General features: G+C 43.1%; 1 long non-coding RNA gene across 1 annotated transcript in view; it reads left to right on the top strand.

Annotated features, from left to right (window-relative positions):
* Positions 1-16,751: 16,751 nt before the first annotated feature.
* Positions 16,752-25,452, top strand: part of LOC142819122 (uncharacterized) — a 29,719-nt gene continuing 21,018 nt past the window's right edge. Inside the window, exon 1 of the long non-coding RNA XR_012896872.2 lies at positions 16,752-16,887. This is a non-coding gene — a long non-coding RNA (uncharacterized LOC142819122). The remainder of the gene's footprint in view (positions 16,888-25,452) is intronic.

Genomic DNA, 25,452 nt, shown 5'->3' with positions numbered 1-25,452 from the left:
CAGCTTCGGGCCAGGCGAGAATCACAGAACACTAGAACTGGAAGGGACCATGAGAGATCATTGGATCCAGTTCCCTGCCCTCACAGCAGGACCAAGCACTTTCAGGATCAGGGGTGGGCAATAATTTTTGATGGGGGGGCCACTCCAAGAGTTTGGAAAGTGTTCGAGGGCCACACTCTTCCATGATATTAATGGAGGAGATGTGGGATCTGGGATGGAGGTTGGGTGCAGAAGGGAGCTTGGGGTAAGGGATTGGGGTGCAGGAGGGAGACTGGAGTTTGGGAGGGAGTTGGGATGAAGTAGGTGGTTGTGACCTAGGGCGAGGTACTGGAGTGCTTGGGTTTGGGATGTGACCTAGGGTAGGAGGGTATTGTGATATGGGGTAGGAGATTGGGGTGCCAGATCTGGGAGAGGGTGTGGGTGTAAGAGGGAGACAGAGGGTTTGGGTATGTTGAGTGGGGCAGGAAAAGGTTGGGGTGCTAGAAGCAGGCTGTGGCCAAGAGACTTACTTGCCAGCTGCCAAACTAGCCTGCTTGCTTGCCTGCAGAGGTTAAAATGTTTCCCAGTCTGCCTGCCTGCCTGGCCATGTGCATCATGAATAACTGAGCCCAGGAAAGGGGGGCATGAGTCTTCTTAGCTGCCTCTTAGTTCAACAAGCAGCTCCCATTGGCTGGTTTCTGCCAGAAACTGGCCAATGGGAATGTGGTGGGGACAGGGTGGCTTCTAAAACTTCCTCCCTCCCCTCCAGTTTTAAAACCGAACTGGAGCCCTGCAGCTGCATTTCTTCCTGGCGTGCAGGGCTCCCCGCTGCCTCCGCAGGCTGGATCTGGTGGCTTAGCAGGCCGGATCCGGTTCGCGGGCCATATTTTGCCCAGGCCTGTTCTAGTTCATTCCTGATAGATGTCTGTCCAAACTGCTCTTAAATATCTCCAGAGATGGAGATTCCAAAACTTCCCTGGGCAAAATATTCCAGTGTTTAAACACCCTGACATTTAGGAAGTTTTTCCTAATGTCCAACCTAAACCTCCCTTGCTGCAATTTAAGCCCATTGCTTCTTGTCCTATCCTCAGAGGCCAAGAAGAACAATTTTTCTCCCTCCTCCTTGTAACAACCTTTTAGATACCTGAAAACTATCATGTTCCCTCTCAGTCTTCACTTTTCTAAACTAAACAAGCCCAATTCTTTCAGTCTTCCCTCATAGGTCATGTTTTCTAGGCCTTTAATTATTTCTGTTGCTCTTCTCTGGACTGTCTCCAGTTTTTCCACATCTTTCTTGAAATGTGGTGCCCAGAACTGAACACAATACTCCAACTGAGGCCTAATCAGCGCGGAGTAGAGCAAAATAATGACTTGTGTCTTGCTCACAACACTCCTGTTAATGCATCCAGGAACCCACATGATTGCTTTTTTTGCAACAGTGTAACACTGTTGATTCATATTTAATTTGTGATCCTCTATGACCCCTCAATCCCTTTCTGCACTACTCCTTCCTAGACAGTTGCTTCCCATTCTGCATGTGTGAAACTGATTGTTCTTTTCTAAGTGGAGTACTTTGCATTTGTCCTTGTTAAACTTCATACTATTTACATAATACAATTTCTCTAGTTTGTCCAGATCATTTTGAATTATGACCCTATCCCTCCAAAGCAGTTGCAATCCCTCCCAGGTTGGTGTCATCTGCAAACTTAATAATCATATTCTCTATGCCATCATCTAAATCATTGATGAAGATATTGAACAGAACCAGTTCCAAAACAGACACCTGCAGAACCTCACTTGTTATGCCCTTCCTGCATGATTGTGAACCATTAATAACTACTCTCTAGGCTATGTCTACACTATGAGTTTTCGCGGCAAAAAATATGCTAATGAGGGACTCATTTGCATGAGTGGCAATATCATTTGCATATTTTTTGCCGATCTGTTTTTGCGCTGGGTTTTTGCACAAAAACAAGCAGCGTGAACGAATTTTTTTGCGCATTCACTATGTTAGGCTTTCCGTCAACATCAATCTTCTTGACAAAAACCAAAACAAAGAAGTTGTTAAGCACCTTTGCCATTTCCAAGTTTCCTGTTATTGTTTCTCCTTCACTGAGCAATGGACCCGGTCCTTGGTCTTCCTCTTGCTTGTAATATATTTTTAGAATGTCTTCTTGTTACACTTTATATCTCTAGCTAAATGGAGCTCGTTTTGCGCCTTCTCCTTTCTAATCTTGCCCCTGCATACTTGCGTTGTTCGCTTATATTCATTCTTTGTAATTTGACCTAATTTCCACTTTTTATACAATCCTTTTTTATCTTTAGAAGCGTCTGTCCATGGCTGCTGCAGCTCCAGCAAACAGAACTGGGGGAGGGATGCATTTCCCCCAGCTGGGGCAGATCCAGTATCATCTGCCTCCTGCGCTCCCCAGCCAGAGGGAGGAAGGCAGCCAACTGTGCACTTTCCTCTTGCTCCCTAAGGAAGGGGAACAGCCAGTTCCTATACAAACCGGGAGAGGAGGAGCCTTAGTCCCTCCTCCCTGCCCTCCTTAAATGGTGGCTGGGGGGGGGGGGGGGAGGCTTGGAGCTAGGGCAGTACTGGAAGAGAGGGGGCTCCCAACCAGACCTTTTCACCTTTCTGGTGATTCTGTCTCTTTTTTGTATGATTTCATGAGAAGCTGTCCCAATCCTCAGCTTCCCACAGATGTGCTCTGGCTCTTGAACTTCTGAAGATTGTCATATGTGGCCTGGAGGGCCATTAAGTTTGGCCACCCCAATATATGCTAAGCAGGAAAAGGTGCTATGCAAATGAACAATATATAAAAACATGAGTAAAAGAGAAAAAAAAAACATTTTATTATGGAATCATACAAATGCCCAAGAAGCTTTGGGGTTCTTTTTGTTGTTGCTGTTTTTAGTTTCCTAAGGAAGCAAAGAGGGTTAGGAGACTTAAGTAATTTAAACTATTCCAGTTTCCTGATACTGTGGTAAAAAATCCTATTAACTTTAATTGATGCTTCTGAATACATTCTCATTGATTTAATACAAGCTCACTCTTTATGCAGAGAACATTCTATTCTCAGCGCCTAATCTAGAGTATTTTAGACCCGTGCAAACATTATAGACATTTCCTGATAACATAATTTAGAAAGAGATGATCTAATTACCGCCCATGTTATACACCCAGCACTCACATGCTTGCCAACATACAATGAACTTTGACCTCTTTCAATGTATGCACAGAGGGAAACACTGAAAGCTTTGGTTAGCAGTTCTTGTTTTGCTTGAAAGCCTTTTCCATCTTTTTGATGATCTATTCCTGGCCTTTATGACATTGCTTTTGTAGCTCTATGTACCTTCACAGTAATGTCTCACACTGAAATTATCTAGAAGGATCTCAAAGCATTTTACAAAAGACATTCAGAGGAATCCATTCATGCAGCACTGAAATTCATCTATTCCTGGAGTGGAGCATAAGCAACCAGATGGACAATTGGCACAGGGCATGCTGCATAACAGTGGAAAGTGATCAGGGAAATTTTGGCTGGGACAAACTTCTCAACTGAAAAAAAGTGCCATAGATCTTCAATGTCCATATGGAACAGGCAGGATCTCAGTTTCTAAGCGCTTGTCTTACTGCTCCAAAGCGTGGGTGGGAATGCAGTTGATGTATTTAAAAAGTGTCTCTGATTCCATAAATGTAATTGTGATAGTACCATTGTTATGGCTCAAGATTGATGTTTTGAAACATTTTGATCATGTAAATCAACCCAGAAGCCCTGGCCATATCACTACTGCAGGGGTGAGAGGAAGTATAGCATGGAACATTAAAGTCTCAGCTTTTCACATCCAAGTCACTGGTTCAACTCTGCTTGAATTCAGAAGTGACTGGAATATTTTGCTTGCTAACGCTAGCTTATGTGAATTAAGCAAGCAGCCCTCACTGTACTCAGCAATAAACAAATACCTACATATCAAACAAACACCACACACACACACACACACACACATATATAAAATCACTCCTGTAATTATGCCCTATTCTGCAGCCTCGGCTGAGAAGTCAATGAGATTAGACTGGTCATGAAGACTTACCTAGTCTCTCAGCTAGAAAGTGGTCCCTCCACAATACATTTTCCCTCATAACAACGTCACTGGCTAATGGAACAATTTAGCTCAGCTGTCAGTCTCAGCTAAAGATAGGTCTGGAACTGTAAGAGGAGACAGGCAGGTTAGGACTGAGATGCCTTGGCAGAGCAGTCAATGGGAACTGTGCCACACTGATGGGAGTTTTGCCATTGACTTCACTAAGACAAGAATCAGACTTTAAGCCTTCTGCAATTCTCTTTTGTATGATGTTTATCAGGGATTCTGGCTCACTTGTGTATTACCACAACAGCGGAGGTCAGCTTTAGTGCTGGAAGGGATAGTCATGTTGGACAGTTACATCCTGGGGCTGGGTAACAGTGGGAGGCCCTGAATTCCACAATTTTCTTTCCTTCCTAGTCCCAAATTTGTTACCTGTGAGGACACATTGCAAAAGCACACCTATTAAACCAGGAAATATTTGTTGCTGCGGCTATTTTTGATGGCAGTGTGTTATGGCGGGTATTAGGTAAAAAACATGCTTATTACTGTCCATAGAAAATAATAAATAAAATGACTGTGTATCCCTCACTCTTCTGGGAACCAAACTTATATACAATTAAAGAAGGGGAAGGTACACCATCTCCATCATGGGCCTTGTGTACAATGGGACTAAACAGTACTAAATGAACTGGTTTCAATACCTCTTAAGGTTGGTTTGACTCCCATGGCTGCAGATGCACTGCCATATCAGAACTCTTTAAAAATCACATCCTGGACTAGGCTCCTGATCCTACACAGTGATCCACACACAAACACCCTTCACTAGGAAGTCAATGGGGCTCTACCTAGGAGTCGGGGTCAATGTGGGCACAGCCTTCACTGGACTGGGATTGCCAAGTCTCTTTGGGCATAGCTTTGAAGTGGTTGTGGGGTATCTTCATGTGCACAGTAATAGAAGGAAGGGTTACTCCCCACTCCTCTACTTTCCTTCCCTCCAGAGGCCTGTCCTCCCCCAACTCCACTAGAAAAATAGAATGTGAGAAGAACAAAACAATGGCCTCCCCTCCTCCCCCACCTCCTCTGTCTTTTTCCCATCCCCGTCTCCTCACCCTCTACCACTGACCAAGGCCTGATGAGCCATACTGCCAGAAAAGCAAGTTGCAGAGAAGGAGAGCACCAGCTACTGCAGCATTTCCTGCTCTGTCCCTGCTGGGAGGCCTCACTTCTTCCCTCACTCCGCTCAGTGGAGTCAGCGCAAGTGTTATGAGGAAGCAGCTTAGAGCAAGGGTGGGAAACCTAAAGCCGAGGGGCCAGATGTGGCTCCCGGCTTGCCTGGATTCAGCTCCCGACGCTAAGGGGAGTCTGTGCTGGTGTTTCAACTCCCCTGCTGGCCCACCGCAGTCCAGGATCACACAAAATCAATTAGCCTGGGCCCTCCCTAATCTGTGGTGTGTGAGGGAAATGTGGGGAGTATCTTTCTCCTGAGACGGGGCCACGTTTGATTGGTTGGTTGGTTGGCTTTTTTGCTTCTCACTTGTGTGTGGCCCCTGACTGATTTTTCTGTAGGTCAGTGGCCTATGACCCAAAAAAGGTTCCCCTCCCCAGCTTACAGGATGAGCGCTTAGTCAGGAGTCTGTGGAGAGACCAGGCATTTGAGAGGGAAGCGGGCAGATCATGACTAGTAATATGAACTGGGGTGGTGAGGAAGCTAAGGGAGGACTAAGTGTGAGCTGGGATTCAGGGACTAGAAATGTAGAGGCCAGGGAGACTGAGAATGTGAAATGGGATAGAAAAAGTCTTCGAGGTGATCTAGGAGTGCTAGGGAGAGGCCTGCAGGGGAGGACCATGAGAGAGAAGGGCTTTTACAAGCAAGATGCTGCTTGTACAAACAATCCCCTCCAAGATTATAGTCATGCAACCCTCATGTTACGGTACATGTACCAAGGGCTCTAATTCACATCAGCAGAGCTCTGAAATCCATGGACGTAGATGCAGATATAACAGTGAGCTGCAGATATCTAGGACCCTGAAAATGTTGTGGATTCCACAGGTATCTGCAGATCATTTTTGCAGGGGCAGATGCGGATACAAATTTTGTATCCACGCAGGGCTCTCTACTCGTCAGCTCTGGAGAAAGGGGAGCAGAGAACAGAGAGAGGAGGGAGAAAGCTGGTGAGGAGATCATTCAGACTGGCGGCGGGGAAGCAAGAGAGAATGCATAAAGAAAGGATGAGCCTGGAACTAACCTTCTTTCCACACCGCCCGTACATCAGATGGAAGCCAGGAACCTCCGGCTTAGGAATCAGTATCTCCAACTCTGGGGCTGTGTTTTTTATTTTTTAACTAGCAGCCCCTTCTGTCCTAGGATTCTGTGACCCAGGGAAGTCACTAAACAAACAGTAACTGACAGCAGTGAGGCTCATTAGTGCTAACTCAAGCAACCTGTGCTGTCTGCAACCCCCTGAACTTGGGCCCAAACAAGGCTTAGGAAGCTGTTTTTTCACCAGTTTGGCAGGAGTCTGGGACCAGGGGGGGTGAAAGGGTTATGTGCAGTGCTTGAATTATGGGGAAAAGTGTGTGTGGGAAAGTCTGACTGTCAAGTTAATTGAAACAGTAAGTACGGGATCCATGAGACAGAAATGAGGTAGCCCTTAAAAGTAATAAGGGAGGATGCCCCCCCCCTGCAATGTGAACAGTAGTTATGAGTTTAGTGATGGTTAACAGTAATTCTTCGTCTGCTCTCACTGGCTTCATCTTACAACTGGGATCTTGAGAGAAAAGGGTTGCTAACCTAAAGGAAAACAGAAGCAACTGAATGCTTTCCTGCTTAGCAGAAAACAACCTAAGAAGAAGTTCTTGTTTGCAGAAGTGAGGGAACTTTTGGTAGTTTTCAATTTCTCTTTTACCTTAATGCCTATGGGGTATTGTTGCAAATCCCCAATCTGCACTGGGCCAAGAACTGTCTGATGAACCTGGTTTAAAACTGGTTCTGGCTAATTCTGCTACTCTGTAGATTGGCTGCTCAGTGTGGATAGGCCAAAAACTATTCAGTTTCTAAATACAGTTTAAATACAGGAACATGCAGCTTCTGGTTTCTAAATGCAGTTTCTAGATGGGGCCACAGAAGGGATAAATAGTGGGTAGGAAAGATTATGGTGGGGAGGGAATACAGACTAAAGAAGAGAGAGAAAACGTAAAAAAGATTTTAAAAATATTACTATATAAAACTCAGACATTCAATTTATAAGATTCCTGTATTTTGTTTTCTTTAACAGGAAAATTGTGGTTAAAATACTAATCTCTGTTGGTTTCATTGTGGAGCAACAAAAATTAGGGTGGCTGAAAGGACTGATCTGTGAGAAAAGATTAAAAGAGCTAAATATGAATAGCTTGGCTAAGCAACAGCCAGGGATGAGATAAGTATGGAGTAGGGAGACACAGTAGGGAAACACAAATGAAGGAAGATTATTTAGGGAGATATAAGGAATTTGAGTATTGATGATGGAAGGAAAATTAAATTGTTTAGGTTGAATTCTAGGAAAAACCTCCTCTCAGACAACTTACAGGGATAGCTGTGTTAGTCTGTAACTTTAAAATTGAGTGGCCCTGTGGCACTATGTAGAATCATGAGCTTTCATGGTCAAAACCCACTTCAACAGATGAATTGGAGTGAAGCATCTCAAACAATAAGGCTGCGTCTACACGACATGATTTTGCGCAAATACTTTTAACGGAAAAGTTTTTCCGTTAAAAGTATTTGTACAAGAGAGCATCTATACTGGCATGTGCCTTTGCGCAAAAGCATCCGTGCCAGTGTAGATGCTCTCTTGCACAAGAAAGCTCCGATGGCCATTTTAGCCATCGGGTTTTCTTGCGCAAGAAATTAACGTTGAAGTCTATACTGGCCCTCTTGCGCAAGAATACTTGCACAAGAGGGCTTATCCTTGAGCGGGAGCGTCAGAGTATTTGCACAAGAACCACTGATTTTGTACATTACAAAGTCAGTGTTCTTGCACAAATATTCGCGGCCAGTGTAGACAGGTGGCAAGACAGGTGGCAAAACCTTGCCAATGTAGACACAGCCTAAGTTATGAAGGCACAGTCACTTGGAAAATTTAAATACAACATGGGAATAAACCTTGTTGCCAATATTTTTAAAAGTGACTAGTGATTTTAAACACCTCCATTTCTGAGTATCCAACATGAGACACCTTAAGAAAGGGCTTCATTTGCAAAAGTCAGTACTCAGTAATTTCTGTAATCTGGCCCCTTTTCAGGTGTCTCAGATTAAGCATCCACCAGCACTACTCCCAGAATTTTGGCCTATGCTAACTCCTTAACCGACTAGTCGATTCCCCTGCCCCCTTGCTACCTCTGTAAGATAGAGGTAGGAAAGGGGGTGAAGAAAGGGTACTTCAAAGCAGCAGCGCCATGCACGCTGCCACTTTGAAACCCCAAGGCAGGATTTCAAAGGGGCAGCCACTGCACAGCTGAGCCCAGGATCAGCTGTGCAGTGCTGCCCCTTTGAAATGTGGAAGCAGTGTTCAAAGGGGCAGCGCTGTGGAGCCCAGGGTCAGCTGGGGACTCCATGAGGGCGCTGTGGACTCTTGTACATTTCAAAGCAGGCATGCCCGCGTGCAGCCCAGAGTCAGCGGGACTTCCCACGGGCCCTGGGCTGCACGCAGCCTTCCGCATTCCTCGTTTGAAATGTACAAGAGCCCCAGCAGGCGCTCTTGCACATTTCAAAGGAGGAATGTATAAGTGCCTATCAAGTAGATTAGTTGATGGAAATTCCATCGACTACTCAATTAACTGCAATTTAACATCCTTAATGCTAACCTGGGATTCTTCAACACAAGGGAAATCATCCCCTTGGCAGCTGTTCAGGTTTTAGAGAAGCTTGGCAAAGGTCACTCTGAAACTTTGCTTATAAAAACAAAACCAAGAAACTGAATGCCTTGCTCTTTGAGTTAACTGAGAAAGCCCAGTGCTTTCCCTTCCCCCACCTGAACAGCTGAGTACACCTACCTTCAGTGAAGGCTGAGTAAAACCAAAAATCTGCAAAAAATATCAAGCAGCTGTGGCCTAAGGATATAGCCAACTGATTGCCAAAGATTGCCATTACCTACTGGAAATCAGTCTTAATGCCGATGTCATACATCAGCCATTCTTCTACACCTGTTCAGAGGAAGTCAGTTGATCCTGGAATTGAATGGTGATGAAGGAAGCTACTTGTCACTGCTTTCTGAGCTGACAGAAGCTGGCCGCTTCACTGCTTTACTAGCTTCATCAATAGGTTTGTGTATGGGAGGAATGACTAGGTTAGATCAAGTTCATCTGAAGAACTGGGTTTTGCCCATGATACTATATATATTTTGTTAAGTGCCACAGAGCTAGTTGTTATTTTAAAAGTTACAGACTAACCCTCCAAGCCTTTTAGATTGGAAAAGTGTTCCCAATAAGGGTAAGAGGCAAGAATTAAAAGCTGACCTGTTCTATCATTCATAATCTCTGCTTGTGATAAAATTGGTGACCTTGTTACCAGGTTCTGAATACTGGGCTGCGTGGTCTCAAAGATCATACTCAGTGGTAGAATAATGCAAAAAACCCCATTACACTTACAAATGGCAAATGTTTTAGTGAAAATACTGAGGCTTATTCATCAACCTAACCTTCTTCCTCCAATGACACTAATCTAATAGTAGAGACAGACAAAAACAGGAGTGGCTTGGAGTTTGTAAAACATTGTGGCTATGTCTAGACTGGCATGATTTTCCGCAAATGCTTTTAACGGAAAAATTTTTCCGTTAAAAGCATTTGCGGAAAAGAGCATCTAGATTGGCATGGATGCTTTTGCAGAAAAGCGTCCGTGCCAATCTAGATGCGGTTTTGCGCAAGAAAGCCCCGATCGCCATTTTCTCCATAGGGGCTTTTTTGCGCAAAACAGTTTTTAGCTGTCTACACTGGCCCTCTTGGGCAAAAGCATTTGCGCAAGAGGTCTTTTTCCCAAGCGGGAGCAGCATAGTATTTGCGCAAGAACACTGACAATCTTACATTAGATCATCAGTGTTCTTGCGCAAATTCAAACAGCTAGTGTAGACAGCTGGCAAGTTTTTCTGCAAAAGCAGCTGCTTTTGCGGAAAAACTTGCCAGTCTAGACGCAGCCTGTCAGGTTTTGCAGAACCAGCAATAGCTTGGAACCATTTTCCATTTTATCTGAACTCCCAAATCTCCTGGTGGTTTGAGTAAATGGTTCTGGTTTTGATTCATCTGTCCATCCAGAATTTCAAAGTGTCTAATTTGTGTATGTAAAAAGATGCTTACCACCGGGAAGGAAACGTAGAATATGTAATGGCTTAATTACGTTGCATGTTACTGCTTTGTATAGAGAGGTTCTGATGATGCAGGTTACGTAACTGGATTGTTAATGCTTTTTATATGTTGGCAGAATTGAAATTAAAAGAGGAAATTATTCTCCTGATGCTCAACTCGAATCCCCATCTGTCTGTGTTTTTACTTTTCTGCACTTGTAAAGCTCCCTGATCAAAAGGTCTTGAACAGATTCCAGATTTCTAGTTTAGTTTGCTTATGCAACCAAAAATATTATGGCAGAGTTTCCTGGGGGTGATGAAGCATATATTTTCAGTTCCTCTGATTCTCTCAGTCTCAGGGCTGCTAAAAATGGCAAAGATTTAGCTCATTTCATAGTGTTACCACCACAACCAGCTTTTTTATTTTAAGGTCTCTTTTTTTTTTTTTTTTTTTTAAGAAAAATATAGCCTCAAGTTTTGCTGTGTGGCAGTATGGTTAGAAACAGAGACTTGCTGAATATACCTTGTCTTTCAGCAGACAAAGGCTGTCTTAATACAACCAAGGCAAACAAGTGGGGACTAATCAATAGAGGAGATGGCTCCTGAATTGCAAACTGGGGAAGTCTAGACAAAAGAAGTTGAAGGATTTTTGGATTCAGGGCTCATAGAGATAAGGGTTAGTGGCTAGGTTGGGAATGGGATCTGACCTTCCTTATAATGGTTTGATTGTACTTGGGCCCATCCCTAGTTGAAAATTAGCAGACCATTGACCTGCTTAATCTTCTTTCTGCCCCTGCTACCTTCAAACCCTTTCTTTGGTTTTGGAGACCCCTATCAGTGCTAGAGTTGCATGGCTGTAGGCAGGCTTTGCTTCATGGATGCTGATGGGAACCTTACTGAGAGTTTTCCACAGAGTTTCATATTTTGTGTGTGGAAGGAACCCAAAGTACAACGGATACCAATGTGGTTTGTCTTGATTTGGTGGTGGATATTGTTGGGTTCATATTCTGCTTAGGAGTGGGATGAGGGTGGCAAAAGAAGCAATGAGTGTGAAGAAAGAAATTCAGTGGGACAGGGAAAAAGCATAAAATGTAGCAAAGAGCAGGGCAGAAAAAGAAAAAGAACAACAAGGGGGAGAGAAAATCTATTGAATAACAGCTATTATATAAATCTTTCTCTTGCAACACTGGCTAATCTCATTAACCTTAAAAGGGCAGGGGAAACACCCCGTGAGGTCTCTTTCAGACAGCCATCCTGTTGTAATTGCCGGAGGAACATCAGATAGGTCTTGGCACCAGCAGGTGAACACCTTTCGGTTCACCTCTGATGTTCGCTGTATGTTTCTAATGTGGGACAATGGAGACAATTAATATCATTTGGCAGTCTTTCACAGGCAGGAGGACAGCCAATGCTTACAATGTTCATCCACACAGTGCAGGATCTCAGAGCTGCAGCAGATGGCAGGAAGGATGTCTTGGGGGTGCAGTTAATAAAGAGGTTTTTTTTAAAATTCAGAGGAAAATCTTTATTGACCCATAGGTTGACATGCATGCCTATTTATGCACTGTACCTTTCAGTTTGTACTTATTGTCACAGTTATGGATGTGCCAGACAAGAATACATAGGGGGACACATCTTCGGTACCAGTGCAGTCAGATTTCTGGGGTTTGGCTTTGTTCTGCAATTCTGGATTTAAAAGTTTGAACCACAAATTTTCTTTTCAAAAACAACATCCTTCACTCAGTAAAGGGCCCCTGGGCAAGACAGGGGAAAGTCAGCTCTGTACTTCTGGAAAGGGTGGGACCTCGGGTGGAAAGGACAGGTCCTCTGCACTTCCTGGACCACGGTGGCCCCCAAGACCTTAAAATTGCCCAAAGCACCCCGTCAGCAATTTAAAGGGCACAGGGCTTGGTTGACCCCTGCTGCAGCAGTAGCAGCAGCGGTGGCAGCTAGAAGCCTCAGGCCCTTTTGAATTGCCGGGCCCCAGGGAAGTTGCCCCTTTTGCCTTCCTCCCCATTGACAGGCCTGATTATATCATAGTGCAGGCAAAAGTCATTAGAACCATCAAGAATCTCTATGATAATGCTGAGCGCAGTCAGTGATGGTGCCAATGGTTTGCAGAGACAACTGGAGTGAGGGAAGGGTGAATTATGTCCCCACTATTGTTTGCACTGGCCAATGACTGTGCCATGAGGAAAATTACTACAGAAAGCAACCAAGGAACTTACATAGACAAATGCTAAAGCACCTCTGGATTGGCCTCATCTTTACTGATGTCACTGCCCTGCTCAGTTCAACACATTGCTTAATGGAAGCTTTTGGCCGACACAGCAAAAACAAGCTGGTTTGTTCAACAAGAGAAAACAAAGTACATGCCTATCATTAGAGTGGATAAAGCAATGATAGAAGAGGCAAATCCCTTCACCTACCTAGGAAGAGGGATGTGTGGTGATGGTAACATCATGCTAGATATCATGCCACATAAACCCAACTCTCTAAAAATAAATAAATAAAAAGAGCAACCAATTTTTATAAACTTGAAAAGTAGCATGATTGGCACTGACACAAATATTATTTTAAACACTGGCTTTGTGACTGTTCTCCTTTATTTTGAACAGTCCCATGGAAATCTATAACAGAAATTAATAAAAACATCGACTAATTCCAAAGTAAATGTCTGTGGAATAGCTTCAGTTAATTCGAAAGCGTTTATTATGACATCAGAAATTTTCAGTAGAGCACACCCATCTAAGGCTTTGGCTACACTGCAGGGTTTTTGTGCAAGAAGCTTTTTGCAGAAGAGATCTTCTGCAAAAACTTCTTGTGCAAAAGTGCGTCCACACCTTAAAAGCGCATTGCAAAAGTGATGTGCTTTTGCGCAAGAGGACGTCCACATTGCATGGATGCTCTTGCGCAAGAAAGCTCCGATCACCATTCATAGAATGGCCATCAGAGCACCTGTGCTTTTTCTGATAGGCTCTTTTTGAGCAAGAAACCCCTGTGGAGCATCCACACATGCCTTTTTGCACAAGAACTGTAGCACAAAAAGGAGTTATTCTTCATGGAGAGAGGAATAACTCTACTGGCAAAAGCCCTCTGTCCTGTTGATTTACTGGGGGAGGAGGGGACTTCGCAAAAATGCACTTGAGATGTAGATGCTCCACTGGTTTTTGTGCAATTTTGCGCAAAAACTTTGTAGTGTAGACACATAGCCTAAAGCATCAGATATAGTAAGAAGACAAGAATGGGCATATTTAGGTCTTGCTTTAAAGATACCACCAACAATATTTCCAAACAAATGATAATATGGACTCTACCTAAAAAGAGACACAGAAGGCCACCTAGAGAAACATTATGTGGAAGAATACAGAAAGAATCCTGATCCATCAATATGACACACTCAGAAGATTGAAAACAGTAGTACAAAACCAAAAATAAGTGTCAGAAAACTAGAGGATGTTGCAGAAGGATAAAGAAAGAAGAATTGGATTTGGAATGTAGCAGCTTTATGGAGTTTTGATCATTTCAACATAGTTTTACATTGAGATGTCTCCTTCATGGAACTGAACTGAAACAAAACTTTTGCATGAACCTTTGAAAAATTAAAAACGTGAGTTTTCTGGTTCTGTACAGGCAGTCCCCGAGTTACGCGGATCCGACTTATGTTGGATCCGCAGTTATGAATGGGGCCCTCCCTCTCCCTGGTCTCCAGCAGACCAGGGAGAGGAAGCAAAGTGGCGGAACACGCGGGCAGTGGACAGCCCAGACGCGCCGTGGCTATCCTGCTGCCCTCGGGCTCCGTGGCTTTGCTTTGCTTTGCTCCCCGTCCCCCTGGTCTGCAGACCAGGGGGACGGGGAGCAGAGCAGAGCAAAGCCGCGGAACACGCGGCCAGCTGACAGCCCAGACGCGTCTGGGCTGTCCGCTGCCCGCGTGTTCCGCCACTTTGCTCCCCGTCCCCCTGGTCTACAGACCAGGGGGACGGGGAGCAAAGCAAAGCAAAGCCACGGAGCCCGAGGGCAGCAGGATAGCCACGGCGCGTCTGGGCTGTCCCGCTGCCCCCGTTCTCCGCGGCTTTGCTCCTGACGCCTGTGGTACAGCAGCTGGGGCGCTGCCGGTTGGTCCCGTAGCGCCGCTCTGGCTGCCACTGGACCAACCCAGCAGCACCCCAGCTGCTCTGTCCCAGGTGTCTCCAAGTCAGCCGCTGCTGAAACTGACCAGTGGCTGACTACAGGAAGCCCCTACCCCGGGCTTCCTGGAATCAGCTGCTGATCAGTTTCAGCAGCAGCTGACTTGGGGATGCCTGGGGTTCTTAAGTTGAATCTGTATGTAAGTCAGAACTGGCCTCCAGATTCAGCCGCTGTTGAAACTGATCAGTTTCAGCAGTGGCTGAATCTGGACTCCAGTTCCGACTTACATACAGATTCAACTTAAGAACAAACCTACAGTCCCTATCTTGTACGTAACCCGGGGACTGCCTGTAGTAATAATTTATGCCAGTGAGCTGTCCAGATGGCCACCTAAGGCTCAGCCAATTTGGATGATATAGGTGTGTTGAGAGTTCATTCCCATTGTAGAGCCCTGGAAATATTGTCAAAAGAACAACCAGTTATGGAGAAAGCTAGCAGATTTTTTCCACAAGAAGACAACACTGGGGAATTTCCAAAGGACATGGAAAAAGTATCTTCAAAAGCAAAAGAAAGTTATAAAAGCAGAAGTACCACAGGTGTTTTTAAATCCAAAGATTTCCCATACAAAGGTAAAAGCTTGTTTCTCCCTCTGCTGCTGCAGCAATTTTAAATGACTAATAAGTTGCGCTGGATGGAGAATGATCATTCCATTTTGCGGAGGATTCCAATTTGGAATGAAAACAAAACTTTGAAATTCTCCAAAGCACATATCTGAAAAAAAGAGAGAATAAAATACAAACTTGAAATGTTTTCTTCAGATATTTTGCCACTTTGTAGCAGCCGGCTTTGATTTCGGGCAGCCAGTTCCTAGGAGTCAGGACAGCTAGCCTGGCAGAGCTGCCTCACAGTCTCAGACTTTGGGTCTCTGGCATGGGTTAGTCCAGCAGGTAGACTGCTGAGGAAACAGATGGGCCAGCTGGCAGGAAACCACACAGGGTTTTATCTGAGATGCTCAATTTTGATGAAGTCTCCAGAATATTTTGAATCTGTACATTGACAGTATTTTGCCAGAATTTTTTTCAACTAGGCTGAAACACACAAGTGATGTAAATACTTCAGGAAAACCATATTACAAGAGTATTCTGAAAATTAGCACCACAATAGACAATCTAGCAAAGGGGCAAAGCGTCAAATAAGCCATTTATTTATATTTCAGTAATGGCTAGGAGCCACAGTCATGGCCCAGGATACTTCATGGTATTAGGTTGGGGTGGGCAAATTCTGGTCTTAAATATATGCTATGGGGCTTTGAGGAAACATTCTGGGTATGTCTACACTGTACTGTAACTCAAAATAAGATACGCAATTTGAGCTACGCTATTCTTTCGATGCTATTTCAAAATAGCTTATTTCATCATTTGATGCTTTCTACACAGCACCAAATTTCGAAATAAAGTGCTATTCTGAAACATCCCTTACTCCTCATAGAATGAAGTTTACAGGGATGTCGGAAAAGCGAGTCCGAAATAACGGGCTTGCTGTTAAGACACGGGATAGCTATTTCGGGATAATCTGGTATCCCAAAATAGCGTTGCAGTGTAGACATACCCACTGAAAGCTTTTGTGTTTTGCTGAATTGGGCCCAAGTGGTACTCAGAACCTAGTAGCAAGGTGTCCAAATTTTGGCATCTTTCACAAGCAGTAAATTCAAAACACATTTAGAAAATACAGTTCTATACAGTGTTTTTTTTTTTTTTATATATATAAAAAGTCTGGAGAAGAGGAAGAAAAACAACCCCTTAGGAAATAATTAAACTGAGGGCAAGCCATCTGTGGAGTTTTAAAAAGAAAATGTTACTAGTGCTAGTTTAGCATTTGGATACAGATGAAAGATGCTTTAGATACAGAGAGCGAATTCTGGGCCCCTTTAAAAAAAAAGTTTTATCACTGATGCCATTGAATTGCTGCCGTAGGGTCAGACAAGTTCTGCCTCACACATTTAGCCCATAGGTACAGTCCTGAAAGGAGGCTGTTCTGCTCGTACAGAATGGAGGTTTAACTGCTGGTGATCAATGCATTCTGGGGGTTTTGTGCATGAAAAGGGTCACTGATCAAATGTTGCTTTCTCAGCAACGAGCACCTGGTTTATAAATAACTCCAGATATAGTTACCTCATGACCTTCATTTCTCAGCCCTGGCAAACCAGCTCTGAGCCAATCAAAAGTTACCATTCTCACCCACTCCATGAACAAACAACACTCTGTCTTACAGACTCCTGTCCCAACACATCTGTGATAATGAGTGCCCTCTGTAGGAAACCAGCATGTTTACATTCAGTCTGCACAGCCTCTGTGATCAGAGACTGCCACGTACAAGCAAGGTGAGTGGCGCTGGTCTTGACATGATTCAATCAAATCTGATCTTTCATAGATGTACACTGGTAGTGAGCTTCCCTAGGAAAAGAGAAACAGAGGTGCCCTCTTGTGTACCTACGCTTATTCATTTAATGTACGCTGCCTTCTTAATTTTTCACTCATTGGTACAAGGTTGGGCATCTCTAAACAGGATTTCCTTCTGTATGTAAAACATGACATAAAAACTAGCAAACTTTCATGTAGCTTCATGCAAAAATAGTTACATTCCGGCTGATTAGACATGAAATTGATCAATGTTTTATAACGAGTTACATATTTTACATGCTTTTTATGGAAGATAAAGCTGTTGTAAATGAGCAAATATCTCTGGTTATTCACACTTCAAAATCTCAGATCAGGTTGCCAGAGTTTCAGTCAAACCTGAGCCGATGAGGAGATTGGAAGGAAAGACTCAGTGACCTGAAACGAAGCAAAACGTGGCTGTTCCAGGATTTGTTTGAACCTAGTACATAATGTTTGTGTAGCAACTGGGTCAGAAGTTAACTCCTGGCTGGAAGAAACCCTAATCGGTTCTTCCAGCTAGTTACTTTCTGTATCATATCTCCTGACATAGAGTAAATATGCAAGGTATAAATACCTGCAGAATATGTCCCAATTTTGAGGGGGAAGGAGAGCAATTTAGAGGCAAAAATAATGAGCCAAATTCCTGTCTCGACAGGAGTCCTCTTACTATGGTATGCTGATAGTCTTTTTCTCTACTATGACACTAGGATTATGACTCTGAAATAGGCTCTAGCAGAGGAAGAACATTCTTATTTCTTTAAAAAGAAACTTGTATGCACTATCATCTATTGCCTGACTAATAATTCATAACTAATAACTTATCTGATCCTGAATTGTCTGTCAATAGATCTGTTCTCAAAATTTGCTTTTGAAATGTTACCAAGGAACTACTGTGGAAAAATTCTGTGTGTGGAATTCATTTGTGAGTAGTTTGTTGTGAATATTATCAGCATTCTGATATTATAAAAATGATCTTTGTGACTTACGACCCTAAGCTGACTGTTTTGTTTTTCTTCATTGACTGGTCATAAATCTTAGGATTGGGTTTTCTTGCATGGACGCTTGTGGAATGCAAACTTAAATTTGCTTTACATCAATATTTTTCCAGTATTCATTTTAAAATTCACTGCTCCCACAAACATCCTGCCAGTAAACTTGATCACTAGACTGTTTGGTGGAAGGCAAACACAAAAGGGGCCTGTTCAGTAAGTTATTTAAATATTCATGGATTCCTTTCAGTACTCTTCAGCTCTACTAGGAGCAAAGTAAATGCCTTGCATACATTTTTCACATTTGCCACAGTAAGAAAATCCCTTTAATACCATCTTGTGGAAAAGTTTTTGAAAAACATACTTACCAGGGACAGCTCTGTTTGTTAACTACATGTTACCTGCCTCTAGCTTTTCAGTGACCGTTTTTGTAGGGGGCATGTGCATGTCTGTTCCATAAACACATTAGCTCTGATAACAACATAGTCTTTCATCATCCACATCATCTCTGTTAACAGACTGATGGCAGCTAATGGGTATGTTATAAATAGCAAACACAAAAGAACTCTAAAGAATGCCTGTGTAAAAGTAAATCTAACAGGAGAAAATGAAGGAAGAAATACACAAAACTACTGAAATATTAGTATCACTAAATGGCTGTGAAAGATATCCAGGTAATTGCAGAGTTTATAGTTCAAGGCTTTGGCTAATGCATATGCTTGTAATAAATACATGGTTAATCCTAGGTCAGGGAATCTTTACAAATGGGCAGTATGGCTGAGTTTGTAGATCTATCATTTGTCAGGGTGAAATTAAAACACTTTCCCTGAAGAGAAAGCTGCAGCAGATGGCAGATTTTCTCTCCGCTGACATTTCTTGAAGGTTTAAAAGCTTTGCTTTATTTTAAAATGCCTCTTTCAGCACAGGCAATGCTCACTGGCACTTGTAAACTCACATGAATCTTCTTAAAGTTTCTAAAAATCTGTCAAGGATTCTCTCTCTCAAATGGATGGAATCCAAGATGGTGGGCTGTAGGTGGATAGGGACAATAGTGATAAATCATAGCAAATTTTTGCAGTTCATCTCTGCAAGACCACTTCAGACAACTGTATAATTCAATCATTAGACAATTGTCTGTTTACAAATTGAGACATACAGGGTAAATATGTCAAAATGAAGACCAAGTCCTGTTTTCAAAAGTGACTTAGGAGCCCAAGTAAATTATGTATCTTGCAAATTTTGCCCTCTGTCAGTTTTAGACTGGAGTTGTGTTTTGCTTTACATTTTGAACCTCTCTAGTCCAGCACTCTCTAGAGTGCCATGATTTTAGTTAGCCAGATGTCCACTTATCATGGGCGCAGCCAAGTTTCCCACAGTTCATTAAAGTTTGTTTATAGCCACCAGTTCTGGCTCTCAGTGTTCTGTGCTGTTATTTAGCTCTAATTTTCCCTAAATGTCTTCTAAGAGCCCTGTAAGCAATGGTAGTGTTGGTAACACTGCTAGACAATACTGACCTCCCATGGTTCATTAAATTCTTTGGTTCAGCATCGGTCAAATTCCAAGGGTGCTGGACTAGAGAGGTCCAACCTGTGGAAGTGCTGTGGTTCTAACAAAGCGTCTACAAAATCAGTTCATGAAAATTTCATTAGTGTTTTAAGGGCAAATCATAATTTGTGTTCTCACTGTTTCTGGGTTTGACATTCAAGCTTACATCATATTGATCTGCTACTAAAAAGTGGGTGGCCATCTAGGTAGTAATAGCATAGCATTTTGTTCTGCGATTTAAAAACAGTCTAACATCTTGCACTGTTTGGGGGTCACTCCAATTAATAATCCCAACTCTACATACAAAATTATGGGGACTAATTTAGCTATAACCACTCAAGAGAGAGATCGTGGAGTCATTGTGGATAGTTCTCTGAAAATATCCACTCAATGCGCAGCAGCAGTCAAAAAAGCAAACACAATGTTAGAAATAATTTAAAAAGGGATAGAGAATAAGACAGAGAATATCTTGTTGCCTCTATATAAATCCATGGTATACCTACATGTTGACTACTGCATACAGATGTGGCTTCTTCATCTCAAAAAAGACATATTGACACTGGAAAAGGTTCAGAAAAGGGCAACAAAAATTATTAGGGGTTTGGAACATGTCCCATTGAAGAGCGATTAAAAAGACTGAGAATTTTGAGGTTAGAAAAGAGGAGACTAAGGGGGGATATGCTAGAGGTCTGTAAAATCATGGCAGGTATGGAGAAAGTGAATAAGGAAACGTTATTTACTTATTCTCATAATCAGGGCTCGCCGAACCGCGGCGAGCCCCACTCGCCAGCCATGCTGTCCGGCGATCTGCACATGCACAGATCACTGGAACCCGGCTCTTCTGGGTTACAATCTACTCGCCACGAGCGAGTAGATTGTATAATTTGTCGAGCCCTGCTCATAACATAAAGACTAGGGGTCACCAAATTAAATGAATAGGTAGCAAGTTTAAAACAAACAAAAGGAAGGTTTTTTTCATGCAGCACATGGTCAGCATGTGGAACTCCTTGCTGGAGAATGTTGTGAAGACTGGGACTTTAATAGGTGTCTCATGAATTTACCTAGTTCTTTTTTATGTTAGGTCCATCTATTCTTATTAGCCAGAATGGGTAGGGATGGTGTCCCTACCTCTGTTTGTCAGATACCGGAAAGGAATGATAGTAGAGGGATCACTTGGGGTGTGTCTAAACTACATGGCTCCATTGATGGAGCCATGTAAATTAGGCTGATCGGCAAAGGGAAATGAAGCCGCGATTTAAATAATCGCGGCTTCATTTAAATTTAAATGGCTGCCGCGCTGAGCCGACAGCTGATCAGCTGTTTGTCAGCTCAACGCGCTAGTCTGGATGCTCCCGCGCCGACCTAAAAGCCCTTTATCGACCTCCCCATTATGCCTTGTAGCATGAGGTTTACCGGGGAGGTCGATAAAGGGCTTTCATGTTGGCAGGGGAGTGTCCAGACTAGCACGCTGAGCTGACAAACAGCTGATCAGCTGTTTGTCGGCTCAGCGCGGCAGCCATTTAAATTTAAATGAAGCCACGATTATTTAAATCGCGCTTCATTTCCCTTTGCCGAACAAACAAATTTACTTGGCTCCGTCAACGGAGCCATGTAGTTTAGACGTACCCTTGATGATTGCTTGTTCTGTTCACTCACTCTGGGGCATCTGGTATTGCCACTGTCAGAAGACAGGCTAGATGGACCTTTGATCTGACCCAGTATAGTCATTCTTATGATCTTATGTTCATAATTAGAATCCTAGCTCACCTAAAAATGTTTAAGTTATCACTCATTTGGACTGTCTGTAAACCCTAGAAGTCTGTCAGATTCTGCACTTTTTTCTTTTGCTAGATTGCCAAAGTAGATATCAATATAGAGATCCTATCATTTTCACTGCTTTGTAACTTTCATTGCTTGCACAGGATCAGGTAATAGGCTGGCAGAGCTATAGAAATATTTACACAATATTGACTCGATTGTAAGAGATATAGTAATAAGTCATTTAACCATGAACAAGCTGATAGTGGCCTTGTCTACATGCTGCAGCAGTCCATCTATTGGTGGTTGACTTATTGTGTCTGCTGAGACGTGATAAATCCATCTCCAAACACTCTGCCATCAACTCTGGTGTTCCACCGGGATGAGAAGAGTAGCCAGAATTGACAGGAGAAAAGCCCCTGTCAACCTTACTACATGGAAGACACCACAATAAGTATGTTGACTTCAGCTACGCTATTTGCACAGCTGAAGTTGCATAAAGTAGATTGATGTGGGTAGGGGAGGTTAGTGAAAACAAAGCCAGTGTAAGTTGAATTTCATACACGATCATCACTGAATTTAATAGACACAGTGTGGGATCTTTGTTGTTGTTGTTTTAATATATGAGACTGTTTTCTGAATGGCGGGTAAAATACACTAGGACATCATATTATCCCAGAAATTAAACACTCTATTAAAGACATACAATTATTCTCTACTACAACCATGGATAACTTCACTTGGGGATTGTTTTGAAAAGAAAATGTATTTTTCCTTCCCCAATTAAAAAAATGTTGCTCCTGTTAAGGGAAACATCCCTTATAGCCCTTTCCATACTTGCTGTTGAGCAATAAAAGGTACTTTGATTTATGATTACTCACCAAGGAGTTCATGATGCAGTAAAGGGTTGCTTTTCTTTTTAGAGTGATGTCATTAAAGTCAGTTCTGCCTAAATATTCTGAGACCTGCTATCAATGCTTGGTGCCATTAATCAAATTGGTGAATCTCCAAGGCTAGTTCTGGTTATTGTTCTGTTTATTCACTAGTTTCTACTGAAGGTTGAACCTCAAATGGTCAGAGTTCAAGCTGCTTGGATACTTATTTGAACTATGCAAACCTTGACTTTGCAAAATTTGATTCCAAAGCTCTCAAGAAGAGGCTCTCATAGCAATAACATTAAACTGTGGTGTCTAATATACCTTTAACACTTTGTACTCCACCAGGCAGATACCTGCTCTTTCCCCTGCCACATGGACAGTCAATGGAATATTTTTTTTTACAAAAAACAGCCTTCGCTGAAATCTAATGTTAACACCGATAGCCGAGGGAAAAACTAGACTCCAAGAAACAGTTTACAGCTGAGGCAACACAGACCAGGTGTACTAATTCAGAATGAGCTTGGGTTGTGGCTTGCATGTTTGCCAGGTCTTGAGTGTTATTGTGCTGCAACAATTGACTCATACCAGGACCATATACTCAAATGTATTACCCTGCAGTGCAGGAGAGGGAACTCACACCATTATTTCCACACTATCCATCCTACCAGGATGCTTAACCGTGCAGCTAGAAACTACTAGGTCTCTAGGGGTACATTTATACAGTAGCACATACCTCAAAATAAGCTACACAATTTGAGCAACACAAACTGTGTAGCTTATTTTGAAATTTGGAGCTGTCTACACATCATCTTCCTTAATTCTTGTGCAATGAGGTTTACAGGAAGCTGGAATAAGAAGCCCGTTATTTTGAATGTATTTCAAAATAATGGGTGTACTGTTAGGACGCGCAGAATGCTATTTTGGGATAATGGACGTTATCCCAAAATAGAGCTGCTGTGTAGACATACCCTAGTAGAGCTTTTGGAAACAAATGAACCACTTTCTGCAAAGCTTCTTGCATACCAGCCTTTTGTTTCATGCTTATCAAGTAAAATTTTTCTACTGAATTTGACACGGTGGTGTTTTTCTTTATTGGCAACAAAATCATGGCGAGATAAATCAGTTTCACGCCAACCTTTGATTAAGTCATCCCATTTCCATGGGGAGGGGAGGAAAATGGCAGAATGTGTCAAACTTGAGAGTGAAATTTTCAGTTCCTAATTTCTCAGACCTTACCTCTTTTATGTTATGTATTTTGCATGCTGGCCACACTATGGCTACGTCTAGACTACTCCACCGAATCCAGGGAACGTGTCTGCTCTTGCGCTTTTTTTTGCGGAAGAGCAGATGCACTCTTTCGGAAGCCCTGTCTTCCTCCTTCCACGAGGAAGAAGGATCCTTCTAAAAGAGGAGGATTTTCCGAAATTTGGCCCAGTGTAAATGGGCCAAATTTTGGAAAAGCCTCTGCCGAAAAAGCTATCAGAAAAAGGTAGGCAAATTGCAGAGACCATTTTGCGTACCTTTTTCTGATAGATCATTGTAGTCTAGACATAGCTTCTGGGGCATAGTGGAAGTACTGCTATAAGACCACAAGGACTGAGCTAAGAAGCCTGCTGCTCCTCTAAGTACCAGAGATGAGGCCCTCTAGCGAAAGGGCTGTGGCACATAGGATAGATTATTGTTGATTGAAGAAATGCCTGCACCTTTTCTTTATGGATCAGTTCCTTGTTTCCTTAGTAACTCCTCTTAGTAAAAGTTTATGCACCTGAGTGCAGTTTAACTATGTGAAATTTCTACATACATTGTCTGATCCAATTCCACCCACTCTTAGCATCTCCATCATCTTTCACGATAGACCTGCCATTACACCCTATACAGTACGATCACTAGCAGAGTGGGTGCAGTCAGAGACTGAGAAGCGTGTTAACAAAAGTCCTGGCAAGGAACAAAAATAATCCCCTGCCAGTCACCATAGCAAATGTTGCTCCCGAGAGATAGGAAAAAATTATATGCTGAGATTGATGTGGCGTAAGCCTGCCTACACCCGTGTGTGGGAAGGGGCTTTAATAGAGCACAGAGCCTGCACGTGGGCGGAGAGAAAAACAAATGTTAACGGTGCCTTTTGTTGTCCTGGATAGCACGAGAGAGAATGGAGAGTGAAGGGAAAGCTCCCCTTGTTCTGGAGAGATACAGACTCATTGTGATAACTGCAGAGAGGCTAGTAACCTACCATGCTTGGCACTGCATTTTTTTCTTAGGGTTTCTTGGTCCTGCCAGAGGCTGGACTTGGTCACTTCTGAGGGGCCCTTCTGGCCTCACGTTTCAATGATCTACTGCAGTAACACTCCACCTCCCATTAAGCAGGTCAGTGTTCATTTGAGAGCTCATGCTTCACTCTGCTTTTCTTGGAATGCTGAATTGTACAATCCCCCTGAATGCATAATAGAACCAGACATAGCTGGGTTGCCTTGCAGAAAGAGTGACTGATGGTTGCATTAATAGTTTGTGAACCGGCTGGTAAACCAGACACTTGTCATTTTGCTTAGGAAAGCAGAAACTAAGCTTGGGTTGGTATACTCCCTCTCCTAGATAGCAGCAGCTGGACACAGTGACCAGACAGTGTTTAATGGGAGCTCCTGAGCAGGACCCCGGCGAGGAGGGAAGATCCTGGACAGGTGGATTGTCATTTCACCCACCTAACTACAAATACAAAAGCATCCATATTTGTTAAAGGGCCAGATACTCTTCCTAGAATGGGTCAGACTTCAGGGAATGAATCTAGGTGTAAGTATATGAAACTAGGGCTCTAGGAAGTTCCAAGGCGCCTGTAAAGGTGGTCCCTGATCACCCTCTTGCAGCCCTGTGCACCTTAATGCTACCAAATGGAGCAACAATAGATTTTAATTTAACAGCCCAGGGCCAAGGAGAAGTCAAAACATATTAACAAAAGGCCATCCCCTTTTAATTGGGTATCAGCCCTGGAATCCTCAAAACACACATTTCAACAGGTTCTGGATTCATAGCTCCCAAATTTATGGTTTATACCCATGCTAGGCAACCAAGGCTAGTGAGTGGGCTGCATGAGCAGCCCTCCTTCATCTCAGTGGGCTGTGAGATTGTCGTAGCCAAGACCGTCTCCCAGGATAGGGGAGTTTTGCTCACTGCGCTTGCGTAGCTAGAATTTGCGGGGTGCACCAACTGACCCATAGCAGCGCTGTGATTGGATGCAGAGGGAGTGCACGGCTCTCACAGTCAATGTGGTGTGCGTGTCACTTTAGTAATACTGGTAGGAAAAAACCAATGCAGATGGAAACCATTAGTATCTGGCAACCCTGCA

The sequence above is a fragment of the Pelodiscus sinensis genome, chromosome 20 (assembly GCF_052426305.1).
Source record: "Pelodiscus sinensis isolate ZL-2025 chromosome 20, ASM5242630v1, whole genome shotgun sequence".
NCBI classification, from domain to species: domain Eukaryota; kingdom Metazoa; phylum Chordata; order Testudines; family Trionychidae; genus Pelodiscus; species Pelodiscus sinensis.
Note: the sequence above shows the minus strand (reverse complement) of the source record. Positions and strands in the feature narration are given on the sequence as shown.